Source organism: Eumetopias jubatus, unplaced genomic scaffold (genome assembly GCF_037043125.1).
Source record: "Eumetopias jubatus isolate StellerSeaLion01/CBP00866 unplaced genomic scaffold, mEumJub1_p1.0 scaffold_17, whole genome shotgun sequence".
In the NCBI taxonomy this organism is placed as follows: Eukaryota; Metazoa; Chordata; class Mammalia; order Carnivora; family Otariidae; genus Eumetopias; species Eumetopias jubatus.
Window position 1 is genome coordinate 81,957,988 of NW_028274823.1, and position 14,934 is coordinate 81,972,921.

The following is a 14,934-nucleotide window of genomic DNA, read 5'->3' on the forward strand; positions in this document are numbered from 1 at the left end:
AATAAAATAAAATAAAAAATTTTAAAAAAAGAAGTGGTGTAAAAGCAAACTTTTGGATAACAAGGGAAACCTGTATGTGTAAACTGTAACCAAGAATCTCATGAAAATAATCTAAAATAAGTACAGATAATTATACAGAGAGATGTTGATCAGAGCACGATTCGTAATGGTGACAAATGGAAACAGCTGGTGGGTCCAAGAGTAGGGAAATCTTTGGGTAAATTGTGGCACATCCGTACATAGGAATATAATAGTCGTTCAGGACAGAGTTTTCAAAAAGTTTCTCTATTATGAACAAATGCTTGAATTATAATGTTAAATGAGAAAAGCAAGCTTGAAAACAATCTGTTTAGTTTGCTCTTACGTATGTAAAAGAATATGTATAGAACATGACTGAGATAAATTACCGTAGACCGTACAAAATTAACACGTTTGTAGGTCGAAGGGATAAAATCTCAGCAGTTTCACAAAGGAAAAAATATCTGGAAGCAAATAAGCCAAAATATTAACGGTGACTATTTCTTGGTAGTGGGATCATCAGCAATGTTCATTCCCTTCCTTACACTTGGCGGCACTTGCCCATTTTCACAATATACATGTATGACTTTTCTAATAAAAACATTATTGTAGAACAGAGAGAGAACAAATATTTCCCTTTTGGCCACTTGACTAAACAGTAAGGCCACACGCACTCTGGCCCAGCACCTGGAGCCCCTCATGTTAGTCACTGCAGCAAATGGAGCGGTGGATGTTAGTTCCATCTTTTTCACGGGGCACAGATTGCGATAGAGATTCGGCCCACAATCCTAATTCAGGATGGCAGGATGATGCAGGAGCTGACGCAGATAAAACCCATGGCAGACCATCCACGTCCACACTTCATGCTGATGGGAAATGACTGGTTTATGCTCGTGGCCTTGGACACAGGTTCCTAGGACCTGACCCTTAACATGTCCAAGAAAGCCACCTGAATTTCTTGTTTATGATCTCAAGACCCCAGGCATTTATTTATTTATTTATTTATCATTTTTTATTTTTAAAAAGATTTTATTTATTTGTCAGAGAGAGAGAGAGAGAGAGTGCACAAGCAGGGGGACTGGCAGGCAGAGAGAGAAGCAAGCTCCCTGCTGAGCAGGGAGCCCAATGAGAGGCTCGATCCCAGGACCCTGAGATCATGACCTGAGCCAAAGGCAGACGCTTCACCGACTGAGCCACCCAGGCATCCCCAAAGCATTTTTTTTTTAATGTGTATATTTAGAACCAAAAGAAAAGTATGTTCTAAAGTTCTAGCTGTTGAGGACAATGGGGACAAATTTTATATGGTGGAAGGAGGGTGTCTTTTTGGGGGGATGATCTGGTCTCATCACTCGGTGCTGCTAGCCAGTCACATCTGTTAAGGTAGCCAGGAACACTGGGAAATTAAATGTTGAAGTAAAATAGGCCATCCTTTCAAAATTTATTCTAACTTCTCCTTTTATACTTACACTTTTACCTGTAAGTTATACATCATGTGCACATTTTTGTGAGTGCACACCATGTGCCAGGCGCCACGCCGAGACTAGGTATAGAACGGTGAACAATACTGGCAAATCTCTTACAGTGTTAGTGGCAGAGACAGACACACAGACAAACAGAAGCAAAGTTATCCATTGTAAGAAGCGAGATGAAAGCAAAGCCCAGTGTGGTGTAAGAAAGAATTAGACCGGGAAGAATTTGGACTCTAAATTAGCATAGGGTGGTCTCTCCGAGGAAGGAGCATTTCAACAGGAGGTTGGGGGAAGGAGAAGCCTCTCAGGCTTATGAAAATCTGGAGGAAGGCCAGGCCAATGAAGAAGAGCTAGAGATACTGAAGGAAGGTGAGTCTGCCTAGGATTTTCTTGAGCAAGGCAGAGAGTCAGCAGATGGGGTTGGTGGGCGAGCCCTGGCCTCTGACTCAGGGGTGTACAGATCATGTTAAGGTTTCACCCCAAGTAGAAGAGAAATCTGCTCAAGTGTTTTACACAGAGAATGGTATGACTATACTGGCATATTTAAATCATCATTCCACCAAAGTGTTCTCCTGGGTTCTACTATTCTACTGTGTAAAATTCTGTGATGTCTGGGGTTTGCTTTAAAATACTCCAGATATAGGGGTGCCTGGGTAGCTCAGTCAGTTGAGCGTCCAACTCCTGATTTTGGCTCAGGTCATGATCTCAGGGTCGTGAGGTCGAGCCCCACGTTGGGCTCCGCACTCAGCACAGAGTCGGCTTGGGATTCTCTCTCCCTCTCCCTCTGCCCCTCCCCCTGTTTTCTCTCTCTCTCAAATAAATAAACAAGTAAAATCTTTTTTAAAAAATACGCCAGATATAAAGAAGAAAGAAAAAAATGTGGGGGTGGTGCGGGCGTGATAGGCAAAATAAAATTATAAAAAATTGGAAATTGTTCGATCTGGGGGATAGGTACATGGCAGTCTATTATATGTTTCTCTGTATTTGGGGGCATGTTTGAAAATTTTTGTGATTAAAAAAGTTATCTCAAAAGGAGGAAAGAGGGAGCTTTGGCTCTGAAACCATAATCCCACTTCTGCCACTTCCATGAGCTGTGTGATTTTGGATGTTCTTCGTCTTCTGTAATTCTTGGTTCCCCCATGTATGGAATAGTGATAATGGTAGGGCGTCCTCACAGGCCCGTTATAAAGACCGAGATAGTGGCAGAGTCTGGTTCATAGTCAACACTTGGGAAATGCTAACTATAATGTTAGTTCTTACTCCAGAAATGTTGTGGTGTTGTTTTAAAAACTGCACCCTGTGTCTGTGTGGAGATTGGACAGGATTATTTTGAGCTAAAGTCACTTGAGAAACAGCAGGTGCAAGTAGGAGTCTCTGACTTCCCTCCTTTTCTTCACGAAAGCACCAGATAAAACTCCCAAATGGAAGATGTCCTCCCTGTGCCAGGAGAAAAGTAACTTTTGTCACAAGGGATGGGAAGTCGGGTTCTAGAGAAATCCATACAAACAACCCTTGTAAGCTAACCCTGATCTTCCTGGTCACTCAAAATAATCCTTATACTGATGTGGCATATTTTGGGGTGACTCATTCTGCTATCTGTTGCATACATGAACTAAAATTCATGAGATGACAAAAAAATCAGAAAATTAAAAGCAAATTTAATATAGTAAAGTATATTTTTATTGTATTAAATAACAAGATCCAGCAGTCTAATGACTACTGTAATATCGAGATGGGGATGAGCGTATATAATATTTCAGGATGTCTGCAACACCCGTGATACGAAAATACTGGTGCTTTCTCTCGGTGAGTGCCCTGGAAAGCAGAATCTAAGCTGGAGACTGGCATTCAGGAGGTGTCCTAGGAAGTGTACCTGAGGTAGGGGAGGGAAGGGAAGAGAAAGGAAAAGAAAGGGAAGGGAAGGGAAGTTCAAAGCTGTCTTGAATCAGAGGAGAGGCCAAGGCCTATGTATCTCGGCGTTGATCTATCATTGGCTCTAAGCAGCCCCAGGAAGCTGATGACCCATGGTGAGGTGACTCTGCAGCTGAGGGTCACTCTCCCAACAGCTTTCTGAGCACCTAGCTGATAAGTCCTCATTCCTGGAAGAGAATCTGAGAGGCACATCCTAAAATAATCACAGTGACTAAGTTACAGGTCTCCCAAGCTCTACTGTGCTTTGTTGCCTAGGTTCATTATTAAAAAAAAATAATGAATTTCAGTTAAAGGGTAGTGAACATGCAATTTTTTTTAAAGATGTTATTTATTTATTTGAGAGAGAGCGCACAAGACGGGGGAGGGTCAGAGGGAGAAGCAGACTCCCCGCTAAGCGGGGAGCCCGACGCAGGACTCGATCCCGGGACTCCAGGATCATGACCTGAGCCGAAGGCAGTCGTCCAACCAACTGAGCCACCCAGGCGCCCTGAACATGCAAATTTTATATCCCTTCCAAATTCCCGGAACGCCACATGGACCCCAGGTGAAGAACAGTTTCAAGTGAGAAGACAGCCCATTACTCAGAGGCACTGGTTAGGCTCAGTTGTTCACTGGAACAGAGCAAGGTTATCTTCTGCTGAAGGCAAAAAGGAGCCTGTTTTCCAGGGCAAGAATAATGCCCATTCACAAAGGAAGCCAGACACAGGAAGAGTCTGTACTCCCAGAGACAAAGACACAGAGACAGATGTAGCTGCCTGAGTTTGTCTTGGAGTTCCACATTTTAATCCCTCATGGGAGACCAAAGTACACCTCCAGTTCTTGGTGTCCACGAAACATCCCTGTATTTTTCTCAGAGCCGTTTTTGGTTCACAGCAAAATCGAGAGGAAGGTACAGAGATCCCCCATATACCTCCTTCCCAACCCCCCCAACAGGCCCAGCCTCCCCCATGATCACCATCCCCCACCAGAGTGGCTCAGCGGTTACAGATGATGAACCTACTTTGACACATCATCATCACCCAAAGCTCATAGTTTACATTAGGGTTCACTCGGTGTTGTAATGACGTGTATCCATTATATCATACAGAATATTTTCACTTCCCTAAACATCTTCTGTGCTCCACTCCTTCATCTCTCCCCACCAACCACTGATGTTTTACTGTCTCCATAGTTTTGCCTTCTCCAGAGTGTCATGTCATTGGAACCGTACAATACTTAGCCTTCGAACAACACATACAATCGTACAATAGGATTGCCTTCTTTCACTTAGTAGTATGTATTTAAGATTCCTCCATGTCTTTTCATGGCTTGGTAGCTCATTTCTTTTGAGTGTTCCTGTATCTTTACAATGACTTGTTTTTCTAGTTTAAGTAGATGTGTGCTGCTTCCAAGGTGAAGTACCCTGTTGAAGACAAAGAGATACCTTTAAAAAAAAAAAGATTTTATTTATTTATTTGAGAGAGAGAGAGCACAAGCAGGGGGAGCGGCAGAGGGAGAGGGAGAGGGAGAAGCAGACTCCCCGCTGAGCAGGGAGCCCGATGTGGGACTCGATCCCAGGACCCTGAGATCATGACCTGAGCCCAAGGTAGACGCTTAAGTGACTGAGCCACCCAGGCGTCCCCAAAGAGATACTTTTAACAGCTCCTCCCGCCTCCCCAAATTCTTGAAATCTGCAAGAGTTTGGCCTGAGGAGCATCCCGCAACAAACGTGGACTTGGGAAGTGTCGGAGCACCGATGTGGAGGCGTGTCAGTAAGGCTCAGAGATCTCCATAAAAGCCTTGACTTTCTCATTGGAGGTCCTTGCTGTGCTCTGTAACCACCTACAAAAACAGCTTCAGCATTTTTGATGACTGCCATGCTTTACAATGGGACGAAGGGTAATTACTATCTTTTTAAATCGACAGAGCAAGGCAGGCCATAATGAAATGCTATTCATCTGGATAACAATCTAGATTTTTAAAATCCAAAGGCAGTCAATAATGTGATCTATGTACTTTGCTATTATGATGACATATCACGTATAAAATATTAAGCATGTCTAATATTTAATTCATTTCAATCATATCAGTCTGTCAAGATATAAAAATCAACAAGGAAGTCTCCCAGCAGCTCCACCCCAAAATGTTCCCTATTGAACAACTCTTAGCTTTTTTATATAGTCATGAAACTTGAAAATTGCCCCTAAATTAGCGTAGCTATTCACACATTATTTCCAGCCCCAACAAAGAGAAGCCACTGTAACAGTTGCTGAGTACTTTTTTATGCAAAACCGATGTTAGTGACAGACTTTTAAGCATGTAATTTGTCCCAACACATGTGTCATTTTATTTGTAAAAACTCCCGGGACTAAAAACTGAAGTTTCCAAAAGTTATTTATTTGTCTTCTGGCAGGCTAGAATTGATGAAAATAATCAACCAATTGATGAAAAATAATCAACCAATAGAATTGTGTGCTGGCCTATTAGATTCAGAATTACTGCATTGTTATGGGGGGAAATAAAAGATAGTGTTTCTCACATCCCCCACCTCCCTTCCCCCCAGTAAGAAGTGAAGCACAAACATGCCAAATGAACACACTTGGATTTCATTGTATTATTTGATGTCATGATGCAACACCTTATACATGGGATCAACTTCCTTACCACAAAATTGCTCTACCCGCCCAGTTCTCCCCCTACCGCCACGACTTTGAAAAGAGACCACTGTGAGTACCTAGCGGAGTCACCAGACGGCGGGGTGGGTGCCCCAGCAGACAGACATCCAGGTCCTTTCAAACATTTCAACCTCGGGCTCTGTCCTAGGCACGGAAGACCCGATCAGCACTAAGTAATGTCCCTGAAGGGACTCACAGTCAAGTGAGAAAGAAGATGCTTGGGGAAGCGAAGGGTTGAAACTTGTAGTGGATGTGACAGCAGCAGGGCATGGTGCCAGCCGCCTCTGGCCAAAGAGGACAGGCAACCAGCTTTGGCCAGAGGAATGGGGGAGCTGGTGTGCAGAACCCACAGGCCTTTAGTTGGTGAAAAGGGAAGCAGGAAGTAGGGCAAAGATGGGTTGTCCAACTTCCCTTGATTGTATTCTCTCTTGTGAAGAGAACAACAATCCCTCACCCCTCGGGGGCCAATCAAAATGTGTTTGCTCTCGAGGCAGCTTTTCTCAGTGTCCAGGGGGGAGCTTGGAGACCAGAGATGCTAAGAACATTTAATGTGTGCCTCTGCCAGAGCTTTAGCCAGAGGTCTGCAAGTATACCGACCTCTTCCCCTTTGTGCTGGTAGAAACAAACTGGTTGTAACATTCGTGAAATTTTACACTGACTCTATACTATATTGTTTATTCATTTCTTCATCTGTGAAATGGGAATAATAACAGTATCTGCCTCATCGGGTTGTTGTAAGGTTAAAGCTTATAGATACAGACATATAATCTTACAAGGGTGCTTGCATGTAGTAAATACTCTAAGTCGTGAACTATTTTATTTGACTTCTACTTAATTTTAGTTTTAAAGATTTATTTATTTATTTATTTTTAAAGATTTTATTTATTTTTTTGGCAGAGAGAGACACAGCGAGAGAGGGAACTCAAGCATGGGGTGTGGGAGAGGGAGAAGCAGGCTTCCCTTGGAGCTTAATGACTGAGCCACCCAGGCACCCCTATTTATTTATTTTAGAGAGAGAGAGAGAGCCCATGAGTCAGAGGGGCAGAGGGAGAGGGAAAGAATCTCAAGCAGAGTCCCTGCTGAGCGCAGAGCCCAACTTGGGGCTCAGTCTCACAACCCCAAGATCACGACCCTGAGATCATGACCTGAGCCGAAACCAAGAGCCAGATGCTTCACCCACTGAGCTACACAGGTGCCCCCTTAATTGTAGTTTTAAACAATCGTAATTATTGTGCGCTGGAATCTTCAATCAGTCTATGTCTATTATGAGCTTTGTGTGAATATTTGCGTTAATGAAGACTCTGGGGAACTACATTTCTGAACCACACACCTTACAGTCTACACGGTGGGTTTTATCGTCATTACTGAATCACTGGTCAAAACTCTTTACACTTTGCTCAGTTGAGGTATCAATTTCTTTTTTTTTTAATTTTTTAATTTAAATTTTAAATTTTTTAAAATTTATTTTATTTATTTGAGAGACAGAGAGAGGCAGAGGGACAAGCAGACTCCCGGCTGAGCGGGGAGCCCAACGTAGGGCTCGATCCCAGGACCCTGGGATCGTGACCTGAGCTGAAGGCAGACACTTAACCCACTGAGCCACTCAGGCGCCCCCAAAGTTATCAATTTCTAACTTCTTGTTTATGAAGTTAATACAAAAGGTCTATATTGGCATTTTGAAATAGTGAAATAGGAAAGTCAGATTGCGTCACACCCAGTGTAAGTTGTTTTGTGCAACTTCAGCTTCAGTGGGTGTGTCAGTGTATCCAAGGGTCACGTTCTCTAGAGCTGCAGTAAGCTTTGAAAGCCACCGAGCTGTGACTGGTTGGTATCTGGTGGTAAGGCCCAGGCTGGCCTCTTACTCAAGGCTGCACTTTTGTTAAATCCTTTCTCTCCCTGGACCTTAATATTCTCATCTGTAAAATGAGGGAAGATCTCATTAAGACTCTACTTCCTGTGTGAAGTAAAATAAGCCTGGCACAAAAAGACAAATACACTGTGTGATTCCACTTCAGTGAGGTCTAAGTGCATGTAGGTAATACCTAAGGTGTGTACCTAGAAGAGGCAAGTTCCTAGACACAGAAAGTGGCCTGGTGGTTACCAGGGGCTCTGAGTGAAGAGGGTTGGGGCACTTAGTGTTTAATGTGTATAGAAATTCTGTTTGGGATGATGAAAAAGCTCTTGAAACAGATCGTGGTGATAGTTACACACTATTGTGAGTGTATGTAATGTCCCTGAACTGTAGACTTAAAAATGGTAAGTTTTATGTCATTTATTTTACCACAATAAAAAATATCCACACACACATTCACCCCTACTTCCTAGAGACGGCTCCTGAAACAAGTCAAGCTTTCTAAGCCCCATGTTTCTGGTACTCAGGAGAAATTGGCCTAATAGGCACCATCATTTATGGAGTTTCCTCTTCCTGAATTTTTAAGGGGTCTTTCCTCTCCATCTCTTGGTTGACAATGCATCTGCTTTTGTCACACTCTCATCGATGCTTCCCTGCTTCAAATCCCAACATTCCCTTTTCCTCTCCCCAAGATAGCCAACATCCTGCTTTGTTTTCAAGTTTCCACACCAGTGCTTTTTAAATTGTTGTACAAAAATTACCTGTAGGGCGCCTGGGTGGCTCAGTCTGTCGGGCGTCTGCCTTTGGCTCAGGTCATGATCTCGGGGGTCCTGGGATTGAGCCCCGTGTCAACACACTTCGTATCACTCTTTTTAATTTGCCCATGGCTTTTTTCCTCACAAAAAGGCAAGCTGCATGAGAACAGAGATCGTGATCCGATTTTATCCCCTGATCTCTCCCCAGCATCTAGCACATCGTACCTGGCACATAGTATTTCTTTAAGAATTGAATTATTTCTTATTTTTTTTTAATTTCTGCTTTTTTGTAGGCTAAGCCCCCAAAGGCCAAACATTGGGTTGTTTTCTCACCCTTGTATGTAGGCTGAGCTTGCTTATAGCCATGTGTGATGGCCAAGGCTGGGCTTTCTGATTTCCTTATTAATTTTTAAGTGATCCTTTCGGGCAACTTTGTTCCTGAACCCTTCCTTTTTTGCTTGTGGATGGCTTAGCCTCCTCTGGGAGGAATGAGTCCGTTCAAAGTTCTCATCTGCAACAAGGCAGCTCACCAGGTAGATGGTCTCTAGACACTGGAGATAATTAGTGAGCAATCCAGACCAGAGCTACATAAAATCCTGGAAGGGGACTTTAATTCAGGACTTTACAAGATGACTGTCTTAATCTCCCCAGGCTGCTGTAACAGAAATACCACAGGCCGGGTGGTTTAAACAGCAAGCATTTATTTCCTCATAGTTCTGGAGGCTAGAAGTCTAACTTCCAGGCACCAGCAGATTCAGGGTCTGGGGGGGGGACCCGCTTCCTGGCTCATAGACAACTGTCTGTTCTCTGCATTCCCTGTGGCAGAAGCTGGTGAGAGAGCTCTCTAGAGTACCTTATTTTGGAAGGGCACGAATCCAATTCTTGAGAGCCCCTCCCTCATGAGCTAGTCATCTCCCAAAGGCCCACCTCTTCATACCCACACATTGTGGGTTAGGATTCTAACATAGAAATTTGAGAGGCGAGGATACATTCAGTCCATAACATGACTAAAGGATTTATCAATACTCCCCTATCTTTGTCTATAGTAAAGGGAGAGAATTTTGTCTAATCTGCCTGGAATTATGTAAAACAAGTAGGAGATTCTGGTATAAATTTTCTCTTCCTGCTCACTAAGGATCTGCCACAGGAAGAAATCTTTTTTTTTTTTTAATATTTTATTTATTTATTTGAGAGAGAGAGAGAAGGAGAGAGAACACTAATGGGGGGAGGGGCAGAGGGAGAAGCCGACTCTCCGCTGAGCAGGGAGCCCTACAGGGGGCTCGGTCTGGGGACCCCGAGACCACGACCTGAGCCGAAGGGGAACGCTTCACCGACTGAGCCACCCAGGCGCCCCTGCCACAGGAAGTCATTTGGGGAACAAGGACAGTCATGAATTATTTTTCTCTCTCTCTTTTTAAGTAAACTGGGGAAAACCCCTAGCCCAGTGTGGCGAGGAGGATGGGTTTCTGTTCAATATTTTATGGTCTGGTATTCTCCCCCATCATTCTGAGTCTTTTTTTCGCAGCCGTGTTCTGGGCAGGCGTCTGTTGAGACAGTTGCTTGCCAACTGCAGGGGGCGCTCTGCGTCCCTGCCACTCACAGCCCGCTCTCTGGGCCCTGGCTTTTCCTTCATGCCCCGCCGTGCTCTGGTTCCTCCTGCTGCTTTTCTTCACTTCATCCCCCTCCAGTACTCCCTCTGTTGCTCAGCACTCTCTCTCCAGCTTCTTCTGGGGCTTCTTGTCATAGAATGGGTTAGTCCTCCTTGTGCTTGGGGTAGGGGTTCAGAGCGACTTCCAGACTGGGTGTGAGATGATGCTCTGCCCAGATCTCTCCTTTAGGAAAGACTGAGTCTCTGTAGGACTTGCTCTCCTAGCTGCTAGGAGGGCTCCTGGAAGACACCTCAGCGGAAGAGAGCCCCTCACCCAAGGTCACACCCCCTGGAGGCCCTCATCCAGTGGTTGACGGGCTAGGGGCATGACGGTTCAGCCCTCCCACCCCCAGTCCGGTCACCACTGAAGGCTCGTCCCATTTCCAAACCCCCCACAGGATCAGCTGCGGCTTCATCTGAGACTGAATTGCACTGGGACTTCTCTCTGCCGCGACGGCTGGCTTGGCGCCCTCGCCTCCCACACACTGACCTCGGTCTCAGAGCTGGCTCCCTAGGGACCTCCGCACTGCCTTGTGCTGTTCTCTGTCCTCCCTGACTGCGCTTGTCAACCATCTCTCAGCCAGCCTGACGTCTTTTCCTTTAGATCTTTCTCCCCACGATTTCCCCCACAAGAGTCCCGGAATACGGAGGATCTGGGCAGATAATCCGGAAAGACGTGCAGGCAGCGGGGCAACAAGGTCAAGGTCAGTATGGGAACTGGAGACTGAGCTCTGGGCAGTGGGCTCAGGCCGTAGGCAGAAGGCCATCAGCTAGAACTGGGCCAGATGTGGGGTGCAAATAGCAATAGATTTAGTACTGAGTGTGAGCTCCTTAAAGGTCCTCTGGCTAGGGTCGGGATTAATCTCAGAGTCTGGAGAGATAGAATGGGATAGGGTGAGGTAGGCGGAGGAAGAAGATTTAGACCCTCAAGTTCTGGTCAGTGGTTAGATGTAGAGACAGGAAATTAGTCAAGTTAGACAGCATTTACACACACACACACCACCTGCTACTTTTGGGGAAAGGAGTTTATGGAGCACGATACATTTGAATTAGTTCCCCTTTCCAAGGCACTACTCTGCAAAATTACAGACTAACTTATTAAAAATTCCCCGCTAGATTCCTCGCATTCATTCCCCATAACATCCATTACATATGGGGTAACAAATCTCCAGGAAACCCGTCGGAAGCACAAAATATAAATAGGGCATCTATATTTATGAGCACAGGAAGGAAGAGTCAGCTGATGTCAGGAAACAAGAAAAGGGATGTTAGGGTCCAGAGAAGGGGGTAGCTAGAGGGGAGGAGTTCTGTGTCTCTCCTCAGCTCCTTCAGGGCTGGAAAATTTGCATTTTGATTGAGTCCAGCAGATGGTGCTGCTCTGGTGGAGAACAGAAAAATCAGTTCGTTTCCCTGGATGCAGTCTATCCTGCTTACAATTCTGCACGGATAGAATTTTTGCCATAGTAAAATTCCAACTCTGTGTCCTCAGATGTTAATATGTATACAGAATCTAGTGTTTATAGCAAATCCCAGTCTTGGTTTCATCAATGGGTGAACCCTACCTGGGTCATTCTGACTTCATAGAGTGGCTTGTCATCTACAAGGACCTTGATTTTCTCTTGCTGTTTCCTCCTAGGACAAGGGGCTTTGGAGGCAGCCCCATGGTAATCGCCACATAGTAATTGTCACTGTCACCTGCTCTGGCCTTACAAGGCAGCGCTCTGAACACTATCTCCAGAAATGCCATGGTGAATGCTTTGTCTGCCTCTCTGTGTTATATATGTGTGTTTTATATTATATAATAAAGTATATATATTTTATATACCTTATTATATATATGCCATATAATAGCAGGAAGTAAGTCAGTAAATCACTAAAAGGTGTGTTTGTCTACTAGGGCTGCCATGACAAATTACCATAGACTGGGTGGCTCTAACAGTAGAATTTTGGCCCGGCCAAGGGTTCGGGTCCTGGTGCGAGCCCCCTTCCTGGCTTATAACTAGCTGCCTTCTCGCTGTGTCCTCACATGGAGAAGGGAGACAGAAATCTTTCTCTCTCGGGGCCTGGGTGGCTCAGTTGGTTAAGCATCTGACTCTTGATTTGGGCTCAGGTCATGATCTCAGGGTCATGAGATCGAATCCCGTGTCGGGCTCCACGCTGAGTGTGGAGTCTGCTTGAGGATTCTCTCTCCCTCTCTCTCTGTCCCTCCTCTAGCTCTCTCTCTCTCTCTCTCAAAATAATTTTTCCCCTCTCTCGTCCTCTTCCTATAAGCTACCAATCCTATCCAATTAGCACTCCACCCTTACAAACTCATTTAACCTTTTTACCTCCTAAATGTCCTATCTCCAAATAGGAGATTTGAGTGTTAGGGCTTCAACATACAAGTTTTGGGCTTCAACATACAAGTTTTGGGGAGACACAGTTCAATCCATAGCAATTACCAACGATGAAAGGGCTAAATATATAGATGTGCCAGGAGTGGCAAAATGCAAACACTATCACACTAGCCTCTAGTCTAACCTTAACGGGTTAAGAAAACAAAACAAAAACCAAACCCTTGTGTTTCTTTCTAGAATGATGGAAGATTTTCAGCCACCAAGTAGTTTCCAAAATTTTTTTCCTTTTTTTTTTTTCCAACTTTCAAAAAATTTCAAATCTACCAAAGAGTTGAAAGAACAACATTCCCATATATGGGCTCAACATCTCGTCACATTCTCCTACATCCCAATCATAACCTCTCAGCTTAGAAGGCAACCTAAAGGACATATGAGTCAACTGTCACCTCTTTTTTTTTTAAAGATTTATTTATTTATTTGAGAGAGCGAGAATGAGAGAGAGAGAGTACATGAGAGGGGGGAGGGTCAGAGGGAGAAGCAGGCTCCCTGCTCAGCAAGGACCCTGATGTGGGACTCGATCCCAGGACTTCAGGATCATGACCTGAGCCAAAGGCAGTCGCTTAACCAACTAAGCCACCCAGGCGCCCCTCAGCTGTCACCTCTTACACACACTCAGTCCAAAGGGGTCCTTCACACTGTCCTTGTAGATGTCTCCGGATGGGGAGCGAGACTGTCTTTGAGCCAGCCCCTTCTGTTTTTAGAGGCTGCTGGTTGTCACTAAGTTTGTGCTGAGAATAAACTGAAATCTGGCCCTCCATAACTTCCACACTTGGGCTTTATATAACACTCTAGCCACACAAACTAATTCTAGCTCCTTTCTCACATGACGGCTTTTCCGTGTTGGAAGGCAGTGCTCACGTCCTCTTCTTTACTCTGACGGGAAACTCACCACCCTGGTTCCTTCGTCCGCGCCTTATTTGGTGTGGTGAGGAGTCCTTACTTGCTTGGGCAGTACGTACACATATTCAGACTGTCCCTCCAAGTTGATAAGACAATGAAGCTTCTTCGTCTTCCCTAATGGATCCAATTTTCCGCATCAGTCATGCCAAGTAACTCTGTCTCTTTGGGCTATGCACAGATGGGGAGTCCCCAAGACCACCCCCAGTTTCAATAATTCACTACAAGATCCACGGAACTTGGGCGTCTGGGTGGCTCAGATGGTTAAGTGTCTGCCTTCGGCTCAGGTCATGATCCCAGGGTCCTGGGATCGAGTCCCGCATCGGGACTCTGCTTCTCTCTCTCTCTCTCTCTCTCTCTCCCTCTCTCTCCCTCTGTCTCTCATGAATAAACAAATAAAATCTTTAAAAAAAAATGTGCCTCTCACTACAAAAATATTTAAAAAAAAAAGATTCACGGAACTCACTGAAGACTCTTTTACTCACAATTACGGTTTATTACAGCCAATGGTTACAGATTAGAATGGGGAAGGCAAGAGCTGGGGCAGAGCCCCGGAGCCTTCCGAGCACCAAGCCTCCAGCCACCTTCTTCCCGTGGGGGGTCTGACAGTGCTCAGGCCTCCCAGCAACCATGTGCAACAATACACAGAGTACTGCCAGGCAGGGGAGCTTACCTGAGCCACGGTGTCTGGAGTTTTTATGGGGCTCTGTCCCGTAGGTATGGTTGACCCCCTGCATGACCTTAGCTTCCAGCCCCTCTAGAGCTTGAGCCTCTGGGGTGGCCCAAAGCCCCCACATGAATCACATTGTTGGAAGAGACAACGCTAAGACTCCCAGATAAACACAGACGTTCTTATCAGGCAGGACCTTCCAAGGGTTAGAGAGTAGCTCTCAGGGCAAAGGCCAGACTTCTCTTCGGGCGAATTAACGAGTTCCCACCCAGGGTAGAGGAGCCATCTTTCCTGTTTCTTCCCAGTACATTTCCCGCTCCTCCGTCCGCACTCCTCTGCCAGCATGCTGTCTGGGCATGCAGAGCCCACAGTGACAAGACAGGGGTGGTGATCTCAGTGCAGGCCCGGCCCTGTCCCGTGCCTCTGCCTCAGGGGGCTGCTCCAGCCAGGGGCCTGGACCCGGCAACGCTGCTCCCCAAGTGCACTGTTGTTCCTTGGCTTACTCGGACTCACCCCGCCTTACACCTGCTGGGACTGCAGACCCCACCAGGTCCTCTCTCCAGCTCCTGGCGTAGGTATCTGTCCTTCAGCCTTGCTGTCAGGCCACGGAGGCCCTACCAGAGCAGGCCCTGAGGCCGCCAAT